The sequence below is a fragment of the Cetorhinus maximus genome, chromosome 8 (genome assembly GCF_964194155.1).
Source record: "Cetorhinus maximus chromosome 8, sCetMax3.hap1.1, whole genome shotgun sequence".
NCBI classification, from domain to species: domain Eukaryota; kingdom Metazoa; phylum Chordata; class Chondrichthyes; order Lamniformes; family Cetorhinidae; genus Cetorhinus; species Cetorhinus maximus.
Window position 1 is genome coordinate 75,899,794 of NC_135886.1, and position 21,568 is coordinate 75,921,361.

Below are 21,568 nucleotides of genomic sequence, written 5' to 3' on the forward strand. Positions count from 1 at the left end.
TCTGCTATTATGGGGAATTCACACATGAGATGACCTATGGCCCTGCCCTGACTGCAGCCCAGTTGTGCCCGATAACTCTCCATGTGTAAATCCCAACTCTACACTAAGGTGGCTGTGTGTGTTAGCTCAAGGAACAGCACTTCATCCTCAGGGGTCTGTTGCTGTTCTTGCTCTTCCTCATGAGGCTGCAATAGGTGAACAGGTGGCAATCCTTGACTATTTAAAACCGCAGAAACATAGTGGGGGAAGGAGAAGGCTGCGGAGGAAAAGAAAAGCTCCACAGTAACTCCATCTGCAATTTCCATTTCATGGCACCTTTCAGGGTGAGGGTGGTGTTAATTTGCCAGCCAGCATGAAATTATGGTCGGCACCCGATCGCAGGCAGTGGACCATTGGGTGGCTGCTCCCGGGCCCATCGTCCGTGCCTGCCTGCCTGGGGGAAAATCCTCCCCTTAGTTATTGGAATAGCAATGCCTGGTCCCTCAAAATACCCTCATAAGCTCTTACATCATAATTCATTCATGATTTTGTACATAGGTGAAATTAAACAAATGTAATAAAAGTGTGCTAAGATTTGCTCCCACTATGTGTATCCTTAAAACAGCTACTTTTTGTTTCTATCAAAGCAATAAAGTACATTACATCAACAAGAAACATGAAACAACAAATATCCCAAGGATCACAAATGAAAGGGACTGCAAGAGGGTTTTTAGATTGCATTGTAGTGTTACAGAGTTGTGTTGATGTCAAATATTCAATTTCAATTTCATCTGCTGGACTCACGTATGGAATTTCTTTTAAAAAAAGGCAGTTTCAACTGTTAAAATAAAGACACTGACTTAAGATGGCTGACAGAGGTCACCTGACATGTATGCAGCTGCGAGTTGGGCAAGTTTCTGGAAGTTTCCAATGTGGATTAGAATTAGTTCATGCCCAAGCAGCTCTCCTGTGGAATTCTACACCTGCTGATGTCAAGGATTATTTTAAAGATGGACCAAAACTTAAAATAGCTGCCACCATCTGCATCACTACAATAACCACATCCCATTCCATCAGGCTGGAGACAGAGTCCACAGAGACAATGGTTACACTTTGGAAGTGTTGATATGCTCTTCCTAGCTACTTACATGGGAGAATGAGTCAATCAGAAGTGATGGCTTTGACATTAAAAACTAATCACCTAAAACAATAGCTAAGGTCTATCCAGGCATGAGCTAATCAATTACCTTCAGTGCAGTACGTAATCATTATGAAGAAAGGTCATGTGATGAAGATCACCATTTTGAAATGTCTTTTATTACAAAACCGTGCTTGCTTCGGAGCAGTCTGGAAAAAGTAACATCTGAAAGCAGATGACACCAGCAGCTGAAGGCAGTCTGCCTCTCCTCTGTCTCTCAACTAACTTGAACCCTGCTTGCTTGTATCATACTGTGGACAGCAGGCAACAATTCTAAAGAAGACTTCAAATACCAAAGCAGCATTTCCAAGAGAGAGAAAAAAGGACTACTCCTTTAAGAACTGCCTCAGGAACAGTACAAAGGACTTACAATCAGTGAACTCATTGAATCTTAATTTGGTCAAAAGTTAACCTCCTCTATTTCGTAACTTGTATTTTTATGTGTGTGGGCGCACTTGTGTGTGCGTGCATGCTTGTGACAGTTGGGGCATGTGTTTTCTGTTTTAATATTTTTAATATCTTTACCTGGGTGGGTTTTAGCACAATAAAAATTAATCCCTTACTTGTTTTAAACTCAAGTAAGCCTATTGGACTGAGTTATTTGCAATCAGCACATAGACAGTTAAGTACATACACTGAATTTGCACATTCATCCCTACGTATTTTTTAAATACCTTGTTACAATCAACCGAGGAGTAGGGACAAAAGGAGGATCCATTGCACCCTTCCTCACCTGGTCATAACAGCAGGTATCACAAACAGTCTGAGTCCTAATTGAGACTCAAAAATTTGCACATGGAAAAGTAAGGCAACGCTATATTTTACCATTTTCTTGCCCACCAAATTATCCCTTGGGACAGTTTTATTTCATGTTTATTAATTTGCTTCTGAAAGCAAGAATTTTGGTTCAGAATTTAGTGAGGCCAAAATGTAAGTGAGCAGAAATTTGGAAAGCAATGTCCAATACTCTTTGGAATTTTCTGCTGCAGAAGAGAAAAATAACAGAGAACACCACTTCCTACTAAAGGAAACAGAAGCAGTGCTGCCAAGTTATACATACTCTAAATGTGAAACTCCCAAAATGGGAGGTTTTAAGGAATTTTAAGATACTTCCTTTTTCAGGCAATAAAAATCCACTCATTAATTTGAGTCTGTTGAACAAGACAGAGCACAAAATCATCCCACACAACTTATGGAGAACCCCCAGTTATTTTGCTCGTTAGTTGACAAAATGAGATCACACATCCTTTTTTCTTGATGTCAATATTTTTTGTGTCTACCAAGTTACACCTTAATATATTCGGCAAAGTGAAATTATATAGCAACATGAAAAACAAGAACTTTCATTCTCTATTGCAAAAGTTGTTGCAAAGGTACATTTTCAAGTTTGACTTTAAAGCTCTCTGATCTATCACCCAAGTGGACCTTTCCCGTGTGTCAGCCAAGATAAGCCTGCAAGTGTTTTGACCAAGAAAGGCATCATAGCTAAACCTGATTTTGGTATTTCCCAACAGATACACACTCATGTACACATGCAAAAAGGGCAATGGGTGTAATTTTCAGCATCATCACCTGGTTGAAATCTGGGAAAGGGATAGAGCAGTTTGTCTGCACGGGTTGAAAATGACTCCCATAGACGTGTAGAATCATTGGCCTGGATTTTAACCCGGAGACAAGTTCTGTGCGGGGAAGGGGTGGCTGTTGTAAAATCCTGCAGAAGTTAACTGTGGGGCACCTTTAAGCGGGGTTCCAATGGCAGTCTGGTTGATAGGAAGGCTGCTTCGCAGGGCTTAAGTATCGCAGAGCAGGTAGGTGTATTGGGGGGAATGAGAGGGATCATTGGGGTGCACCCATCACGAGGGCGTGGGGATCCGGCTGATGCTGGGTGGCCCAGATTGCAGGGGAGCCTGCCCTATTGAAGTCCTCACTGGATTCCCTCTGTAGACATCAACCTCCAGTGCACTGGCATCTGTGCTATCCTTGCCCCCCCTTCTCTGGCTGCAGCCCAATCATGCCTGATATCTTACCATGTGCTCATCTATCCTCTGAGATACATGCAGTGTCAGTACCTGAGCTGGTGGACATGAGTGTTAAATCAAGTTAAGTTAGAGCCCAACTTTTCAGGAGTGAAATTTGGAAACACTTTCATACACAAAGGGTGGTAGATGTTTGGAACTCTCTTGTGCAAAAGGCAATTGATACTAGGTCAACTGTTAATTTTAAATCTGAGATTTGTCAAAGATATAAAGGGATGTGTGTGAAAGGTGGGTGCATGGATTTAGGTCACAGATCAGCCATAATCTCAGTGAATGACAGAATATGCTCAAGGGACAAAATTGCTGTTCCTATGTGTGTCTTCATTTTCACTGCCTTCTTCCCATCCCGCCATTGCTGGCTAGGTTGGACTTCTCTGGTATCTGAAAGGAGAAAGGCACAGGGTAAGGTTGTGCTGAGGGGAGAAGGGTTGAAACAAGAGATACATCCTCACATCATCCCAAGATTGTACTAGAAGAGATTGTGGGATAAGAGGGAGATGGGATCTGAAAAGGAGGTTAGGTATGAGGGTACCATACTGTTCAACTGATTCAGCCCTGCTGCTGGTCACGGGCTCTGCCATAGCCAGCACTGTGTTCCCCCATTGGGTTAGGACATGCAGTTGCACCTGCCTCCTTCAGTTATTTCCCACTGCCTCCGGTTGTGAGTCACCTTGTCCTCCAGGAGAGGAAAGTATGTCAGTGAGCATGCTGCATTCTGTTTGGGTGATGTGCTTGTCACGGTTGAATCACTGGCAGTGTGTTCAAACTGTGAGATGTGGGTGTAAGGTTTGCAGTAGTGTTAAATGCACAAATATGAAATGAAACATGTGAATGTTAGGTATGAGCCCTTGTGGATACAGCTTGTTGGTAGTTGAGTGATGGGGTGTAGTGAATTGAGCAGTTTGTGAGGCTAGTCGTGCAGTTGGTGGGGTCTGGCATTTTAAGAAATATTCACTGACCTGTCGCCTGTCATCAGGGTGCCCTCCTGGGAGATGGTCTCCTATACGGTCTCTGCATTCGTTATCTTATTAAGGATGGCGGGTGGGTTCTTGAGACGGGAGTTCCAATCAGAGGGCCTGCAGCTTAGGAGGCTAGCGGACTGGGAGATAAAAGCAAAATACTGCGGATGCTGGAAATCTGAAATAAAAACAGAAAATGCTGAAAAAGTTCAGCAAGTCTGACAGCATCTGTGGAGGGAGAAACAGAGTTAACATGACCTAACTCTCTCATTTAATTTACTGGATCAAGATCCCTTCAGTGATCAACATATTAGCAGAAAAAAAATTGTACATTCTTCCCTCTATAAATTTTCAGTTATGAATCCTGCCAACTTTATTTCCAGTCAAAACAAAGTGTTGTTTCATATGCTCCTTCATAGCCTTCTTACTCAGTACAATCCAAGTAAAGTTGTAAATACTTTAGCAAAAAATGTTTTGCTTGCCTAAGGACATCCAGAAGTTCCAAATAAACCAGGTTGAAAATATTTGATCTAGGTTTCAGCTTTTTCTCCTAGACTGTGAGTGTTGGCAAGCCCTTTGATTGTGGAGGGCATTACGGCCAAGTCCTGTCCTGTCCACATCCGATCTGTGCACATGTGCCAGTGAAGATTGTTGATGGTAATCAGAAGCAGGAAGCCTGGCTGAATATTTTCTCCTCCTTCACCTAGGTTTTCTAAAATTAACTGCTGCCCCAGCTGGTATCAGCTAACATGGCACAGAGCAGGCAATTAAACCCGGGACATGGGTCTCTATAGTTGAGTATCGTACCCTAGTGCGTTTAGAACACATGTATTATGAAGGGAAGATCAGCGATTCCCATTCAGTGATTCAATTTAAAAAAGCAAAACATGCTGCACAAAGACAAAACTTAGCACTAAAGCGTTTGAATGTCAAAAATGCGCACTTGCTTTTAGCTGAAATTAGTTTACATTTGATCTGCTGAAATCTCTCTCCATACCTCTCATATTTTGGGATTTTAAATCATTTTCTTTTCTTCATGGAAAGGATTTGGGATTTAATTAAAATTAATTGTGTTCTTTTTTAAAAATGAATTCTCAAGCGTTTCAAAAGCCACAGGCTACATCGCTCAAAGTGAGGGGAGCTTAACGAGTCTTGCACTGTAGATAGCCAATAAATATTCATACCTATTGTAGGGGTGAAGATGATTCTGTTCCTGTGGGGATGATTATATGAAGCACAGTGAGGATGAAAACTGGCAGTAGCTTATTGTTATACACTTCACTCAATTTTTCTTTCCATTGAAGTAAATGGGAAGAAAGTTCTGGGGCAGCTAAAGAAAACCTTGTAAAATGTTCTGAAATTTTAACTTGTGCTTGCAAAGTATAATTGGTCACTCTACGATTGACTGGACTCAGTCTGTGGGCCATAAACTTAACCCTTTCCCCACCTCTCCTCAGCCAGAGATACAATGCCAGTCTTGGTACCTGGTGTTGCTAAGGCATTAATTACAGAAAATTTATTAATGCCAAATTTCCATCATTAAAATTTAATTAGGATATGCAGGTGGATGGACTCAGCATCCACCAACAATTTTAATGACAATCCCCAAAATCGAGGGGAAGCTGGGGGCTTTATTCCTCTGTGTGTTTCCTGCATTTGCCTATAACCACAGAAAGCATAAACATTTAGAACATCTGGTTAATGGATGAATGTTGTAATTATTTCAGAGACTTATAACGTAATGGTTTCTAAGTTACAAAATCTGTCCTTCACCCAGCACAATTTGTGTCCTACTTATCCTCAGTTTCTGTTGCTTCAGGAGCTAAAAATAATGCATAACTTGGGAACATTCTGTTCTACTGTTTATTTACAAGGCTTATGTAACTATATAAAAGCTTTATCCACTTCCTCTTCAATGAGGAACCACTCTACACTGGCTATTTAAATGGATATGACGTAAATTTGAACTCCAGCAATCAATATCACCAATGCCCCTCCATTTGTCCCCATGGCCTCTTATAACCCCTATGCTACATAGTGCCAACTCATGATTCCCCCCCACTCATCCCCACAACCCCTTATAGTGTGTGAGACAACTAAGTGCCAACTCATGTCAATCTATGCACCCCAACCACCACTCTTTGCCCTTCTACCCTCCATGCAACTCACCCAGTATCCACCATGGACAGACCTCAGGAGCCATGCTGAGATGAAATGAAGTTCTAAATATTTATGACAGGCTTAACTGTATAAAAAAACACCCTCATTCATTAAATTCCCTTCAAATACTTATTCCCCTATAAAAAATACAAATATTTCAATTCATAATGCCAGATTGAGGACAGCTAATCCTTTAATAACCTTGTTGAGCTGTCAGTTAAACTGTGAATTTACAACACCACCCCCTCCCCCCATCATCTGTGGTAATAACAGGTTGTGAAAGTAGTCAAGTAGTAATAAAGCTATAATGATAGCACCTGGGGTTCTGTCAACAAAAAATTATTGAAAATGCAAGCACAGATTTTTTTTTAAACTCACAGACACAGGCAAGCCGGTATTTTTCAAAATTTAAAGGGCTGGCCATTTAAATAAATTGACAACTTGAAAGTTCTATGGACCTTATCCTCTTTTAATGAGCATTTTTATCTGCTCTATAAATTGTTACACGTTGTGGGATAAGGCTCCAGTGAAAATGGGTCTGTTTGAACTCAGCAATGAGTTCAGGTGTCCCTGCTGGGCTCGGGTTTCCCCCATGTGTGAGTCATATCCTGCCCCCATCGCCCTACTGGCAAAAATAGGATCTGTGAGAGATAAGGCAGGACCTCCAGTTCCCAGCACCATTTTGGAGAAGCTGTGGACTTTCTATGACTCCACGAAAATCTAGGCCTGCATGGTGTGAGCATATTATAGAGCACTTAACAGTGGAGCTGCAATAGAGGAAAAGAAAAGTAGATAAATTTGAGAGGCATCTCAATGACTCAAGCAAATGCTAAGAGCAATGTAAAGAGGGGGAATGTTTCTTCAAAGGGCTTATGTTATTAGTCCAACAGGAAGGAGGTATTGATTGATCTTGTTGCAGGAAATGAAAGAGTTAGATAATGTAAAGGTGGGCAAACACTAGGAAATTTGTTACCATCATTGGCAGGGGTATTGAGTATAAAAGCTGGGAAGTCATGCTGCAGCTGTATAGAACCTTGGTTAGGCCACACTTGGAGTATTGTGTGCAATTCTGGTCGCCACGTTACAGGAAGGATACGGAGGCATTGGAGAGGGTTCAGAGGAGGTTTACCAGGATGCTGCCTGGTCTGGAGGTTATTAGCTATGAGGAGAGGTTGGAGAAACTCAGATTGTTCTCACTAGAGCAACAGAGATTGAGGGGCGACTTGATAGAAGTTTACAAAATTATGAGTGGCATAGACAGAGTGGATAGTCAGAAGCTTTTTCCCAGGGTGGAAGAGTCAATTACTAGGGGACATAGATTCAAGGTGAGGGGAGAAAACTATAGAGGAGATGTGCGGGGCAAGTTTTTTACGCAGAGGGTAGTGAGTGTCTGGAATTCGCTGCCAGAAGAGGTGGTGGAAGCAGGTACGATAGTGTTGTTTAAGATGCAGCTTGACAAATACATGAATAGGATGGGAATAGAGGGAAACGGACCCCAGAAGTGCAAAATGTTTTAGTTGACGGGCAATATGATCGGCGCAGGCTTGAGGGCCGAAGGGCCTATTCCTGTGCTGTACTTTTCTTTGTTCTTTGTTCTATTAAATAATTAGCTTCACTATAAAAACTGAAAGGGTGACGAAACAATCAAAGTTCTTGTCTGAATAAAGCAAATTTTAATCATTAATGAGAAAATTAACTAATTAACACTGAAAAGGAAAACAACAAATAAAAGAGGGAGCACATTGTAAAAAACTCTCAAACAGGAGGTGATTAGGGTTCAAACTATACATGTTCCAACAAGAAATAAAAGGAATGCCCCCAGATGTGGAATTCCATGGGTGAGTATTGTTGTATATTGCACTGAGAAAATCTCACCATGTGGATCCACAGCAGGCTGCCATTATTGAACTAACTTTATTTATACCTCCCCAATAAAAATTGCAACAGAGAGGGTAATTTAACAAGATGATTAAATATTGCAATATATTACTGTCACAAAAATATAATAATTCTTTTAATATTATTGTGATTTATTGAAAAAGTATGTCAATAGTGGGGTTTGGATAGTTTCTGTGTTTGTGTGTGTGTGTGTGCGGGAGATTTAATTGAATTGGAGACAGCTGGTCTAGAGGCTTTGACTCGTCAAAAGAAACTAGGGACGGAATTTTCCCAGATTTGCACTAAGTGCAGGAGCGGGCGGATAAAATGATGTTTTACCCGCTGGTTGCAATGGTGGGTTTTCACGCTGTGTTGTCCCAAGCCCACCTCATTATTTATGCATTCCCGGGAAACATGCCATTGCCATGGCGGGCAGACTCTCATTCGCCCTCCCGCCATCACCCCATAGTTGCATCACACCAGCTGCCATGTTTAAAAGGCAGCCGCCAGCACAACGCTCATCACTACCAGCTCACCACCACTGTCTGGAAGACATGGCCAGCAAAGGAAAAAAGACCGCAGTCTCCTGGAGCGACAGCTGGAGGCCTGCCGGGATGACCTGTACTACTCTCTGGCCACAGGATGGGCAGCAACGTGACCAATCTAGCTTGGGAGGTGGTGGTCAGTGCCAACGCCATTCAGAAGAGGACAGCCACACAGTGCCGAAAGAGGATGAATGATCTCCTCCGTTCCACCAGGCTAAGTCACTCTTCTCATCACTCTCAACTCTCACACTCACAAACCCATCACACATCCACAGGGCCCTCACTCACTGCCAGTTCAAGGGACATCACCATTTACTCTCTCACAGATACCTTCATTGTCCTCAGACCATCCATGGGACTACTCACCACCTGCACAGGCCAGGCACATCTATCATCTGGCCTGGCAGGCATCCTGCTTACACTTTCTCCATCTCTATCCATGCAGGACAAGCTGGCTCACAACAAGAGAGAAAGGTTGTAGACGAGTGGTGGAATGTCCGAAATCAAGGTCCTCATGGACTTTGAAAACAGCCAACCAGCTGGCCGGCCATGATCTGGACCAGTCCTGTGCTGAGGGTGAGGTCAGCACTGCTCTATCAAGTGAGGATCCAGCAGTGCAACATCCATCAGACAACCATGCTGTGAGTGATGTGTCCTCTCCCCTTGCTTTCGCAGGCACATCTGCCAAACAGCTGACAGAGTCCATGACCCAGGGCCTCCAATCAAGCCCTGAAGAAACCTCTGAAGGGGAATCAGAAGGCATCCTACTTGAAGTTACCTCACAGCGCTCACCCACACCCTCCACCAGCGCAGAGACACACACCTTGGTGAGACCTAGCTCTAGAATAGACACGGAATCACATACTGGTGAGTACAGTGCGCAGTCTGATCCAAGCAGGTGGTGGCGGGGACTTCCCGGGTCCCTGACATTCGGAGGGCTGCTGGAGGCCAGGAACCTGTTGAGCCCGAGTCAGATGACGAGCCTCTGGACTTGGTCATGTCACAGTTGCTGGAGCTGCAAAGGCAAGCTAGGGAATATCAGGAAGGGATGTCCGCTGCACTCCTCAGATTGCAAGGTACAATGGAGGAGTCCGTCCGTCTTCAGGCTGAGGTGATAGCATGGCATTGCAACGCACCGAGGTCAACACTGGCAGGATGGCGGCTGCCATGGAGACCTCGGTCCAGGACATCACTCCTGCATTGCTGCACGGGCTTAACTCCATCACTGATACCATAGTTGGCCTCCAACAGTGTGTACGCGAGAGGGATGTCCAGTAACTTGATCTCACTCCAGCTACTTACGGGGTCAGCCTGGGGCCCTCGGGCACCCATAGGGAGGAGGATCAGCATTTGCACACCCCAGGTCATTCACCCAGGTTACTCTGGGAGTGACTAACTCAACCAAATCCCCTCTTCCTGTGATCTCCGCAGCCCCAGCTTCACAGGCCGAGGAGGGTGCCACTGCCACACAGCATGATCCCGAAAGGAGGCCGGGGCCCTCCCGATCTTGGCCCTGCAGAGGATGCCCCCCAAAGTCATCACAGACAGGGCGTAGCAGTCAGCAGGCTGCGTCCACCTCTGCTGTGAATGTCCAGGGAGCACCAAGATGCAGCAGCGTGTTTAGGGCAGTTAAAGAAAAGTAGTTGCACAGGCTGGGCATGGGTGTTGGTCACTTGTACATACTGTTCACTGTTGTCAATAAACTCCTAAGAATGTCTCCCTGCTGTGGCTCCTTGTTCTGATGAGCAGTGTTCTTGTCAATCAGATGTGAAACCTTTCCACACAAGATAAAAGGCAGGTGTCTCAGTCCAGGGCCTCTTCCCTGTGCTTTGTGCAGCCTTCAGACCACAGTGATGGTCCAGCCTCACACTCCCTGGACACATTACTGATACCTGCACCTCGACAGTGCTGGTCATTGCTGCCAGAACGTAATGGCCAGGTGCCACAGAGTTCTCTCATACTCTCTGTGTGCTCTCAGGATATTTAAGGTTGGCCCCCATCACACCAGCATCTGTGACCAATGATGCTGTGCACCAGCTCCTGAAGGGTTCAGCTGCTGAAGGTGGACACAGCACTGGTTGCGTCTAAAGTTTCATGGTTGTGTCTCTATGAGATGGCCCTGATTATGGAACGCAAGCGAACTGCCCTCAGCCAGACAGGAGTCAGACATCCTCAGAGGTATTGTGAAGATCTGTGGAGTGTACTCACTGCATGTCATCATCATCCTCCTGTGATTGAGCGACTATTAGGGCCTCCATTGCATCTCTATAACAGGAGCATTCTCACAGAGGCTTTTGGCACTGCCATAAGCCAGACTGGAGTCAAATGTTCACAACTATGATGTGAGGATTTTTTGGGGTCACCTCACTGCGTGTCGTCATCATCCTCCACAAATCTAGCAGCTATGAGGGCCTCCCAAGTGTGCCTGCCTCGTCTCGCAAGTGCAAGAGCCTCATCCCCGTCGTTGTCACCACCGAGGGCCTCCTCACCCTCATTCCCGTCAGTGTCCTCCTCATCGGAGGAGACATGCAGACCCTCCATCTCCTCCTTAGCCAGCTACTCTCCCTGTTGCAGCGCCAGGTTGTAAAGGGTGCAGCAGATGACAGCGATGCATGATACCCTCTGCAGACTGTATTGCCAGGCTCCACCAGACCAGTCCAGGCACCGGAACCGCATCTTCAGTTTCCTGATGGTCTGCTCCACCAAGTTGTGAGCTGCTGCATGAGCCTCATTATAGCGTCGCTCTGCTGCAGTCTGAGGCCGCCGCACAGGTGTCATCAGCCATGGCCTCTGCAGGTAGCCCTTGTCCCTGAGGAGCCAAACCTGCAGCCTCCGTGGACCCTGGAAGACCGCAGGGACCTGTGAGCAACTCAGGATGCATGTTCAGTGAGTGGAAGCCCTTGCAGTTAATGTAGCCCATCATGTGTAGTGACAGAGACCTGAGCGCCATATGGGTACAGTCAATCGCATCCTACACCTGTAGGAATCCCGAGATCTTGGCGAATCCAATTGCCCTTGCACAAAGTTGTGGGTCGCTGAGAAGATGGCATCTGTGACCTCATGGATCCATTTGTGGGTGGCGGATTGTGAGATCCCACAGAGATCACCTGTGGAGCCCTGAAAGGAGCCACTAGCATAGAAATTGAGTGACACAGTTGCTTTCACAGCCACTGGCAGTGGATGCCCTCCATGTCCCCTTGGCGCCAAGTCCTGCAGTAAGTGGCAGATATGAGGGACCAGGTCTCTAGGCATGTGCATTCTTTGGCAACACTAGTTCTTGGTCATCTGCAGGTATGACAGGTGGCATCTATGGAACCAGGGCATCGCTAGGTGCTGATCAACTATGGCTCACTGTCACTCCTGGGCAACGTGTGCAGGAGCCCCTGCTGCCCCTTCTTCATGAAGCTGCCGCTCCCGCCTTTGCATGCCAGGAGCCTCAGTCGCTCTCTCCTCAGTCTTCTTTATTCTCTGTAGGCCATCAGGTATCCAGCTACGTTAGCAGGATCCATGATCCTGTCATTGTCTTCCTGCAGCATGAAAGAGAGAGAGAGAGAGAAAGAGAGATGTGGTTAGCATGAGTGTACTTAGCACCTTTCCTGGTCCTGTGTGACTGCCCCTTATTGCTTCCCGGAGAGTGCTGGCCACCCCTAGGACGGCTACAGATGAGTGCGCTGCATGGCTGCCCTGTCAACTTGCGACAAGGGGGATACTGGTCCAAGCTGGGATGCTGAGATTGCAAGGGGCTGTGAGCACTTCCAGCAGTGACTGCTACACGGCCAGCGTCGACAAGGAGATTGTACAATGTGTGCAGTCCAGCTGCTGCGGGGTCCAGTAAAGTGGTCGCAAACTCGCAGTCTGTGCCGGGGTGGTGGGGGGTAAGTTCTGGAGGGCTTGGTGGCACATTGGTGCCTCTGTATTGCTTGCGTGGGTGGGCAGGCTAGGAGCCTCACCCCAATCACATCATTGTGGCTGCGCCTGAACTGTCTCAGTTGCAGAGGGATGGTCAGTTTATACAGGTGTTCCTACTGTGTAGCCACTTCCCTCACCTACCCTGCCCCCCACCTCAATTGCTTGTGCGTGGGATCCAGCAGTTGCCCCTGGACACCACACCGCCCCCTCACCCCAAGTACAGTCACCTCCGGGGCCAGGCAGCAGTTGCCCCTGGACATCATCCCCCTGAAAGCAGTCGCCTCCATGGCAGGGCAGCACTTCACCCAGGCCCCCAGCACCCCTGAAACCTGCAAAGCAACAGGCGACCCTGTTGGGCCCAGGGGAGCTGTGGAAAATGATGCTGCTCACTCACCTCAGTTCCCCCAAAGTGAAGGCCGCCAAGTGCATGTCACCTGTGCGCTGTTTTGAAGCACGTCGACGTGCTTTCCTGCTGAAGTGGGAGGACGATCCAGCAGGGGTCCAGAGCTTTAATGAGATGCTGATGTATTACAATGAGTTCCCTGCTGACCGTTGGCAGGAAACTGCAGCCCGCCATTGGCAGGCTGAGTGGGCGATCGCGACCTGCCTTCCCATTGCCGTTAACCAGATCGTGACATATTTTCCGCACCCACCACCTATCATGCCTGTTGCCAGCGGGCACGGAAAATTCTGCCCCAGGCCTGAAATGGTAAATACATTAACATGGCTGAAGTCTTAGCATGGAGGGTGTAAGGGGAATTTGCATTTGTAGATAGATAAGGGGGATTTGGTTTTCAAAGCGATCTCAGTCTGTTAGCAAACAGCCAGACAAGCAAGTTAAGGAATGGGTTTATTTTTCTCAAGGGTTATTGACAATATATAGTGGCAATATGAAAAGATTTTTATTATGAGAAAGGTAATGTTCCAAAGTCATAGGGACAATAGAATTTATACATTAAAAGGGAGAAACATGTATAAAGGAGAATGAGGCTATGTGTCAGGGAAGGAATTGTAAGAACTACCAGAGGAGTATGAGAAGCCTCCAGTATTTGTGCATTATGCATCCTGTCTACAGAAACCAAAACTGTGAAAAGCCACTTTGAATTCTACTGTCTGGGGTACTTGTTAACTTTACTGGATGTGTTTAAAATCTGTTTTTTTTACCATTGCCTTAACGGGGATGTAACTGGAAGCCAGATTGATTAGGGGTTTTAGGAGCTAATGTAGTAATAATCTGTAAACCTATGTATGTGCTTGAAATCTTTTCTTTTGTTAATAAATGGTTAATTTAGTTTTTTAGTCTTGGTGGACTTATTACTTCTGAATTCAGGGCACGCATCTTGAAATAAATACAAATTGCAAAACCGTTGTGATAGTGTGATCAAATTTCCCTCATGGATTTGATCCACCTGGCACACATCATCTGCCACATCATAACACTACAAGTAGAAAACTTAAAGTGGTAAAATATATGTTTGGTAAATATATAGGTAATTATCCAAAAGAAACTTAAATTGAGCATGGAAATATGGAGGAGAAGCAAGAGAGACTAAGGGCTGGATTTGCTGGTGGGAGACGAAAAATGGGAGGCATGTTTGATTCTGGGTTGCGAATCTGCCTCTGTCGTGAAACTGGAACTGGCAGGATTTTCCCTGGGTTGGAGCCTGGATTTGGTAAGGGGAAGGTGTATCACCCAGTCATGAAGAGATATTAATGTCTATAATGTTATTGGAAATTATTTTTAAATTGGAATTGTCTTGGGGTCTGTGTCTATGTGTGTGTCTGTGTGTGTCTTAATTGGATTAAAGCCACCTAGTCTAGGTGCTTTGATGTAAAGGAGTTTGAGATGTTAATTGGGTAAGCAGTAAGGAGGAAATTTAATTTTTTAGTCCGAAGTGTAAATTTGCATTTTGTTGAATAAAACATTGAAGGGTAGGAGTAAAATCTTGCACCTATCTGGGAGACACCAAGCAATGTGTTTATATTACTAATAAAATGAGTGGGATGAAAATGTTTTTGTTAGAAGATGTGATGTTAAAAGCCTAGGATACCATGGAAAATTTACATTCAAAGGAAAAACTAGGTATAAACAGAAAGGAGTTTGTGTGTGTAAGTCAGAGGCATTTAAGATCTAACCAGCCTGTAAGCCTACAACTGTGCCTGCAAAGGAACCACATTGCAAGGAACCTCATTTTGAATTCGTAAGGTTAAATGTGCTTTTCCTGGTGTCTGTTTAAACTCTATGGGTTATTGTTGCCTTTGGTGAAGATTTCCTGGGAGTGATTACTTTGGGGGTTTGTTTAAAAGTTATGATGTTAGTAATTTGTAGACTCATGTATGTGTTTAATTTGTTGTTAAATTAATAAATGTTTAATTTAGTTTTATATTAAAAAACCCTTTGAGGCTCGGTGGTCTTATTCCTGAATTCAGAGCTACATCTCAAACATACCAAATAAAAATATAGTTTATGACAGTTGTTCAAGTTTCCCTTTGGGATTTAAACAACTCAGCCTTTACCAACTACTGTGTCATAACACTCTCAATCAGGCTGCCAGGGATGCAGAACAGAGGTGGGCTGCCTCTGGTATGGGTAGGACAAAAGTATGCCTGTAAAAGGGTTCTGTAAGTGTTCCTATATCTAAGACAGTAGAATTGCTGCTTTCAAGCCATCATACCAGTGAATCATTTAAATGTACAGCTCCCTCCTGCCTTTCCCAAACCCAGTATTTTAGAGAGCATTGCTGTGCATCTGCTATGTTGGAGATTTAAGGCAATCCTTGTGTGTAGGACACCACTATTATCTCTTCCTATGTATTTACCCCCACATGGTCAACCACCAGTTTGCCCCTTCCTGCCATCTTCAACAGATTTTCTACCTTTCCTCTTTATGTACTGCTGTGTTCCACCTCCTTTCCTTTCTGCTTTGGGATGGGAAAATCTGGCACTGAAGGCTGGTACGAAGAAAGAGTGGAAACTAATAGAAAGGGAAATAATAATAACATTAATGCATAAAAGCATCCTTGGTCAAGCTGAATTTATACAAATCATTGGTTAGGCCACAGTTATGATATGATAGAGAATTTCTGCTCTGGCAGTCTCAATATAATCTGAGAGTCCATATCAGGAAATTGTACACCACAGTTCTTGTTGTTGGCCCATTAACTTTAATGTTTAGAAATAATCTTTCGGGGGGTGGCCCGCTTGCCGAGGCATAAAAAGACGCGGTGTGATGTCAGACATGCGTCCAGATGTCAACGCGCGTCATTCAGATTTTCAGTTTGGCGAGCGCGCAGTCTAGTCAGCTCTGTCGAACTGTCAAAGGCCTATTAAGGCCATTTAACAATCAATTAAATTGTTGACCTGAGCTGCTTGTCCATCTTAAGGTTGGCGGGCAGGCGGAGAGCCCAGGCGGCCTTTGCATTTTTCATGGAACCTCATCCATGGGCGGGATGAGTTTCAATAATGTTTTTAAAGTGTTGGGAAAACTTTTATTAACATTAATGGACATGTCCCAGCTCATGTGACTGTTTCACATGAAGGTACATGTCCTTAAAATTTTTTCTCCCTTTATTCAATGTTTTATACTTGAAACTAATCTCCTAGAGGCACCTCTGTGCCTCAGGGAGATTTCTGTGCTGTTTTGCGAGCATGCGTGAAAGAGCGCAGGCCCCGACTCAGCCTCCTCCCCCCGCCTGCATTGAGAGCGCTCAGCGCTTCTGGGTGTGTGTCACGCTGGGCAGGCCTTAATTGGCCCGCTCATGTAACATGGCGGCACCCAGCTGATCGGGGCAACGATCGGCTGTGTGCCCGCCCGCGCCTGACCCCCACACAACCCCCCTTGGTGGGGAGAAAATTCTTCTCAATGAGTGGGAAGGTGCACAAATTCATAATGCATGCGTCCACCCTGTGCACAAAACACTGAAACATCAAATATTTCCTAACGTGTCTGTTTTTGATGCCAACTTTAGGAAGCATGTGTTACAATCCCTGTGGGGACCCACCAACCAAAATAACCAAATTTACAAAATGATCCACAAAAGAAGAAATTACCAGGCAAGATTTTACTTTTTTAACTTTTACACAAATCAGAATCAACATGTATTAAACATATATTAACAGATAAATCACTATTGGTACTTGGTACTAACTATAAATTGCACATATAATAGCAGATACTGCAAAGACCATTTCATAGAGTTAGTAGGCAGTCCACTCTGCCTGCAGTATCCCAGTTTCAGCTGCATAGTTCCTCTAAGCAGATTTCCAGTCCCTTTCCTTCAAGGACTTATCCAATTCTCCACAGGCAGCAGCTTCCACATAAACAAGATTTAGCTGGCTCAATCTTCCCTTAATGATTGACTTCTTTCTAGAACCTTCTCATTGATCATTGTAGTGTGGTTCTACCAGAGCATCTTTTAACGTGTCTGGCCCATCTCACGCGCATCCACCCTCACACCTTCTTCTCCCTCCCAGAACCGTTATAGGGTCCCCCTTCTCCTCACTTATCACCCAACCAGCCTCCGCATTCAAAGGATCATCCTCCACCATTTTTGCCAACTCCAGCATGATGCCACCACCAAACACATCTCCCCTTCACTCTCCCCTGTCGGCATTCTGTAGGGACCATTCCTCCGGGACATCCTGGTCCACTCCTCCATCACCCCCTACACCTCAACCCCCTCCCATGGCTCCTTCCCATGCAACCGCAGAAGGTGCAACACCTGCCCCTTTACTTCCCCCTTCCTCACCGTCCAAGGGCCCAAACATTCCTTTCAAGTGAAGCAGCACTTCATTTGCACTTCCCTCAATTTAGTCCACTGCATTCGCTGCTCCCAATGTGGTCTCCTCTACATTGGAGAGACCAAACGCAGACTGGGTGACCGCTTTGCAGAACACCTTCGGTCTGTCCGCAAGCATTACCCAGACCTCCCTGTAGCTTGCCATTTCAACACTCCACCCTGCTCTCATGCCCACATGTCTGTCCTTGGCCTGCTTCAATGTTCCAGTAAAGCTCAATGCAAACTGGAGGAACAGCACCTCATCTTCCGATTAGGCACTTTACAGCCTTCCGGACTTAACACTGAGTTCAACAACTTCAGATCATGAACTCTCTCCTCCATCCCCACCCCCCTTTCCGATCCCCCTTTTTTCTAATAATTTATATATTTTTAAAATGTATTTTTCTTTCCCCACCTATTTCTATTATTTTTAAATTTATTTCCATCCATTGTTTTATCTCCACCTTTCAGCCTATTTCAATCCCTTTCCCCCACCCCACCCCCACTAGGGCCATCTGTCACTTGCTCGTCCTGCTTCTACCCTTAATGTCACCATTAGCACATCCTTTAGCGAATATCACCATCGTCAACACCCTTTGTCCTTTTGTTTATGACATCTTTGGCAATCTCTTCTTTGCCTCCACTTATCACTGACCCTCTATCCAGCTCCACCTGCCCAACCCCCCTTAAACAGCTTATATTTCACCTCATTTCTATTTTTCTTTAGTTCTGATGAAGAGTCATATGGACTCGAAACATTAACTCTGTCTTCCTCTCCGCAGATGCTGTCAGACCTGCTGAGTTTTTCCAGCTATTTTTGTTTTTATCTTTTAACTTTGCATGGTATGGCTGATTCTGTACATCCTATCACTCAGAACTGAATGAAACAGCGGCAGCAGTCCTAGACTTGATTTCTGACTGCTCAGGGATCCAGCTCTCTAACTCAACTTGTGGACCACCTCTCCTCTCCAGCTCCTCTGCTTTCACTTTTTATGCCATATGGCCTCTATATATTAACTTCCTTTCTGTTGGTACAGCTTCAAGGTCAATGGTCCACAGGTCATATGGACCAGTATTTCTTATTATTCAAAAAATATAACTGATCCCTTTACACTTGACAAATTCTCTTAAACGTCCTTTTCAAACATTTAAAAAAATAATTAGATTCCCCAAACTTTTTAATCGTAAATTAAGTTGTAAATCAGAGACTGGATTAACTGTAATCTATAAAAGTGCACTATATTTATCTGTATCCAATCTTTGTGTGCATGTGCATGTATGCATGAGACTGAATGTATGACATTGCGTTAACTCGGACTAAGTGTGTGAGGGTAAATAACCTTTAGTTTAAACTCACGAAAGTTTGCTGCTGAATTATTTATTTGGAATACATGCTTCAAGGGGGGAGAAAAGATACTCCTCTTTCCATAGAAAATGTACTGATTAAGGGCAGTAAGAGACCAAATATATTCTTTCTGCAACATCTGTCCATGCTAGAATTCCTCCCAGAAGTGCGTCTGGGTGGGAATTCTCCCTGCTGGCATAGCCAAGCTCTGATCTGGGGTCAGGCTGGTTTAATATTGAGGATGAGCTTTTGGTTCTGCATTGAGATGCCAAAGGGTTCTTGCTAATACTCTTTTAGCAGGAATTGGGATATCTACTGACCTTGTGCTCCTTCCTTTTCATCCTTTGGGGCATGCTTAAATAGGTTTCCTTGAACATCATAATAGGGTATCATTCAGTACACCCTTACAATCCTTGACATTTGGTTGGATTGAATTGTAGAGCTTCACGAAATTAAGTGAAGCACCTGAATTGTGCCTTTAGAATTCCAGTTAGATCCCTATTGTTATTCTGATAGAATCATTCACATCAGTACCTTGGTGCTCATCTGAAATCCCAGGGAACTGAACCTGGGTTATCAACCAGTGATTAGAGGAGAGCCCTAATATCCAAGAAGCCAACCAAATACCTGCTTTTATATTATAAATAGTGATGGAATTGTACTCTGAACCATGATGAATGAATCATGGCTGCTTTTGGGTAATGAGCATTACCTTTTATTTTGGTGTTTGTGTTCAGAAACTAGCTGCACATTTATTGAGTAGAACCCTTTCCTGTTAAGAAAATTGATTATGTTGAGGAAAGGGCAGATATAAACATATGACAACTGATACTCAACACTTTGAGGAATTCCACCCACATAGTAAACAAACCATCAATTACTTGTTTTATTTATCTGTACGCAGTTGATTGGTTGGATATTGAAGAAATGACCCATTGTTTAGCAGTTGAAAGTAGCAGAGCTTGTGTTGGAGGTTCACCCTCAGATCAGAGTCTCTCCTGTATAATTTCTTGAGTGTAGTGCAACATAGCTGATGTGGAGACATACTCAGCTTGGCCTGTAGTTGTAGATTCAGAGATTGTGAACAGATAACCATGTGAACAGATAACTAAAATGTAATGGCCTACCAGGGCTCCAAGGATGAAATTATAAGGAGCAACTACATAAACCTGGCTTTTTGTATTCCCTGCAATATTAAAGTTTAAAGGGCGATTGGATGCAGGATTTTAGGGTTTTGAAAGAAACTGATAGTGAGAAATGTTTTCTGCTGGTGGGGGAGTCTATGAAAAGTGGACTTAATGTTAAGTACAGAGCCAAGACACTTAGGAGAGATGGTAGGAAATTCTTTTTCATGCAGAGTGGTGTAAGAATGGAATTCTCTCCCATAAGAAGTAGCTGATGCTAGCTCAAATAATGATATGAATTCTGAAAGTGGTAGATTTTACAGCCAATGTTACTAAGCGTGATGGAACCAAGGTGGGTAAATAGAGTTCAGATGCAGATCATTGAATGGTAGAACAGTCTTGAGTAATAAAATAAAAGAATATCAGATCTTTGCCTCATAATCTGCACTTTGAGAAGGTGGAATTTGGTTTATACCTCAGGGCAAAATATCACAAAATCAATTGTTTATTTTCAGTTCAAGAGACATACACACTGTTGCTGCTTTTCCTAATTATGTCACAATTACATTAGGACAATGCCAAAATCTCTGTCAAACTATAAAGTGTACTATGGTGTGTAGTTTCTTATAGACCATAACTAACACTCCTCAAAAAATTTGATGGTATTTGGGAGCTTCAGAGAATGATAATCGCAGTTCTTTTGGCCTCTACAAATACTTGGCTGATAGCATCTCTGGAAAGGTCTGCTGACCATCAATCTTGGGCACGAATAAAAGGGGCATAATCTGAGGCAACTCAGCTGTAAAAATATTGACTTCTAAGGCAGTGCCCATTTTAAAAAGTTTTGCTGCTTTGTTTTTCCAAGTAGAGTTGTCTGTCGTTGGTTGGCTTTAATGATTACTGTTTATAGTGATTAGATAGATTTAATGTTCAAATTGTGATTGCCAAAACTTATTTGTATAAAATATGTTCTAACTTCGTTGGTTTATTGGAAACAATTTCTGAGCTGGATTCCTCCCAATTTTCTGACACAATGCTCCCCTTGTAGCCTTGAGTGGGTGGAGGCAGCCTGCTCACTAGTCTTTGCCTGTTGCTGCAATGCATATGACAGTCTTCCTCATTGTTGGGGCCTCTCCTAGGAGTGCTATACCTGCATCATTGCAGAAGCAACCCTTGCCACAGGGCCCTGTTGCACACACGCTCCCTCTATCAAAGGGGCCCAGGATGACGAGGATGATGATGATGTAGATGTTGGAGGGGTGACACCCTCATCCTCTTTGATTACATCCTCAGCCCTTGCTAGGCACTCCAGATAGCATGAGGGAGGCTACCACTGGACTGCTACATCCAGCTACTTTTGGGTCACATGCCCCACCTAACCCTCCCCCATTTCTCAACAGCATCAAACCCATCACATTTCTACCCCTCTCCAGTTCCGAAGAAGGGTCATATTGGGCTCAAAACGTTAACTCTGTTTCTCTCCCCACAGATGCTGCCAGACCTGCTGAGTTTTTCAAGCATTTTCTGTTTTCATTTACTATAGGTAAAAAAGACAGAAGGTCAGCTGACCCTGGACCGGAGGCAGAGGCAGGACTGATTTAGGAGGTGGGCTTTTCACAACTCAGGCCCTATATAAAGGGCCACCCTGGAATTCACT

The 21,568-nt window shown here is 44.4% G+C and overlaps 1 long non-coding RNA gene across 1 annotated transcript in view; it reads right to left on the reverse strand.

Annotated features, from left to right (window-relative positions):
- Positions 1-2,056: 2,056 nt before the first annotated feature.
- Positions 2,057-21,568, reverse strand: part of LOC144683301 (uncharacterized) — a 48,011-nt gene continuing 28,499 nt past the window's right edge. The window contains exons 2-3 of the long non-coding RNA XR_013577229.1: positions 4,173-4,350; positions 2,057-3,594 (exon numbers count right to left, since the gene is read on the reverse strand). This is a non-coding gene — a long non-coding RNA (uncharacterized LOC144683301). The remainder of the gene's footprint in view (positions 3,595-4,172; positions 4,351-21,568) is intronic.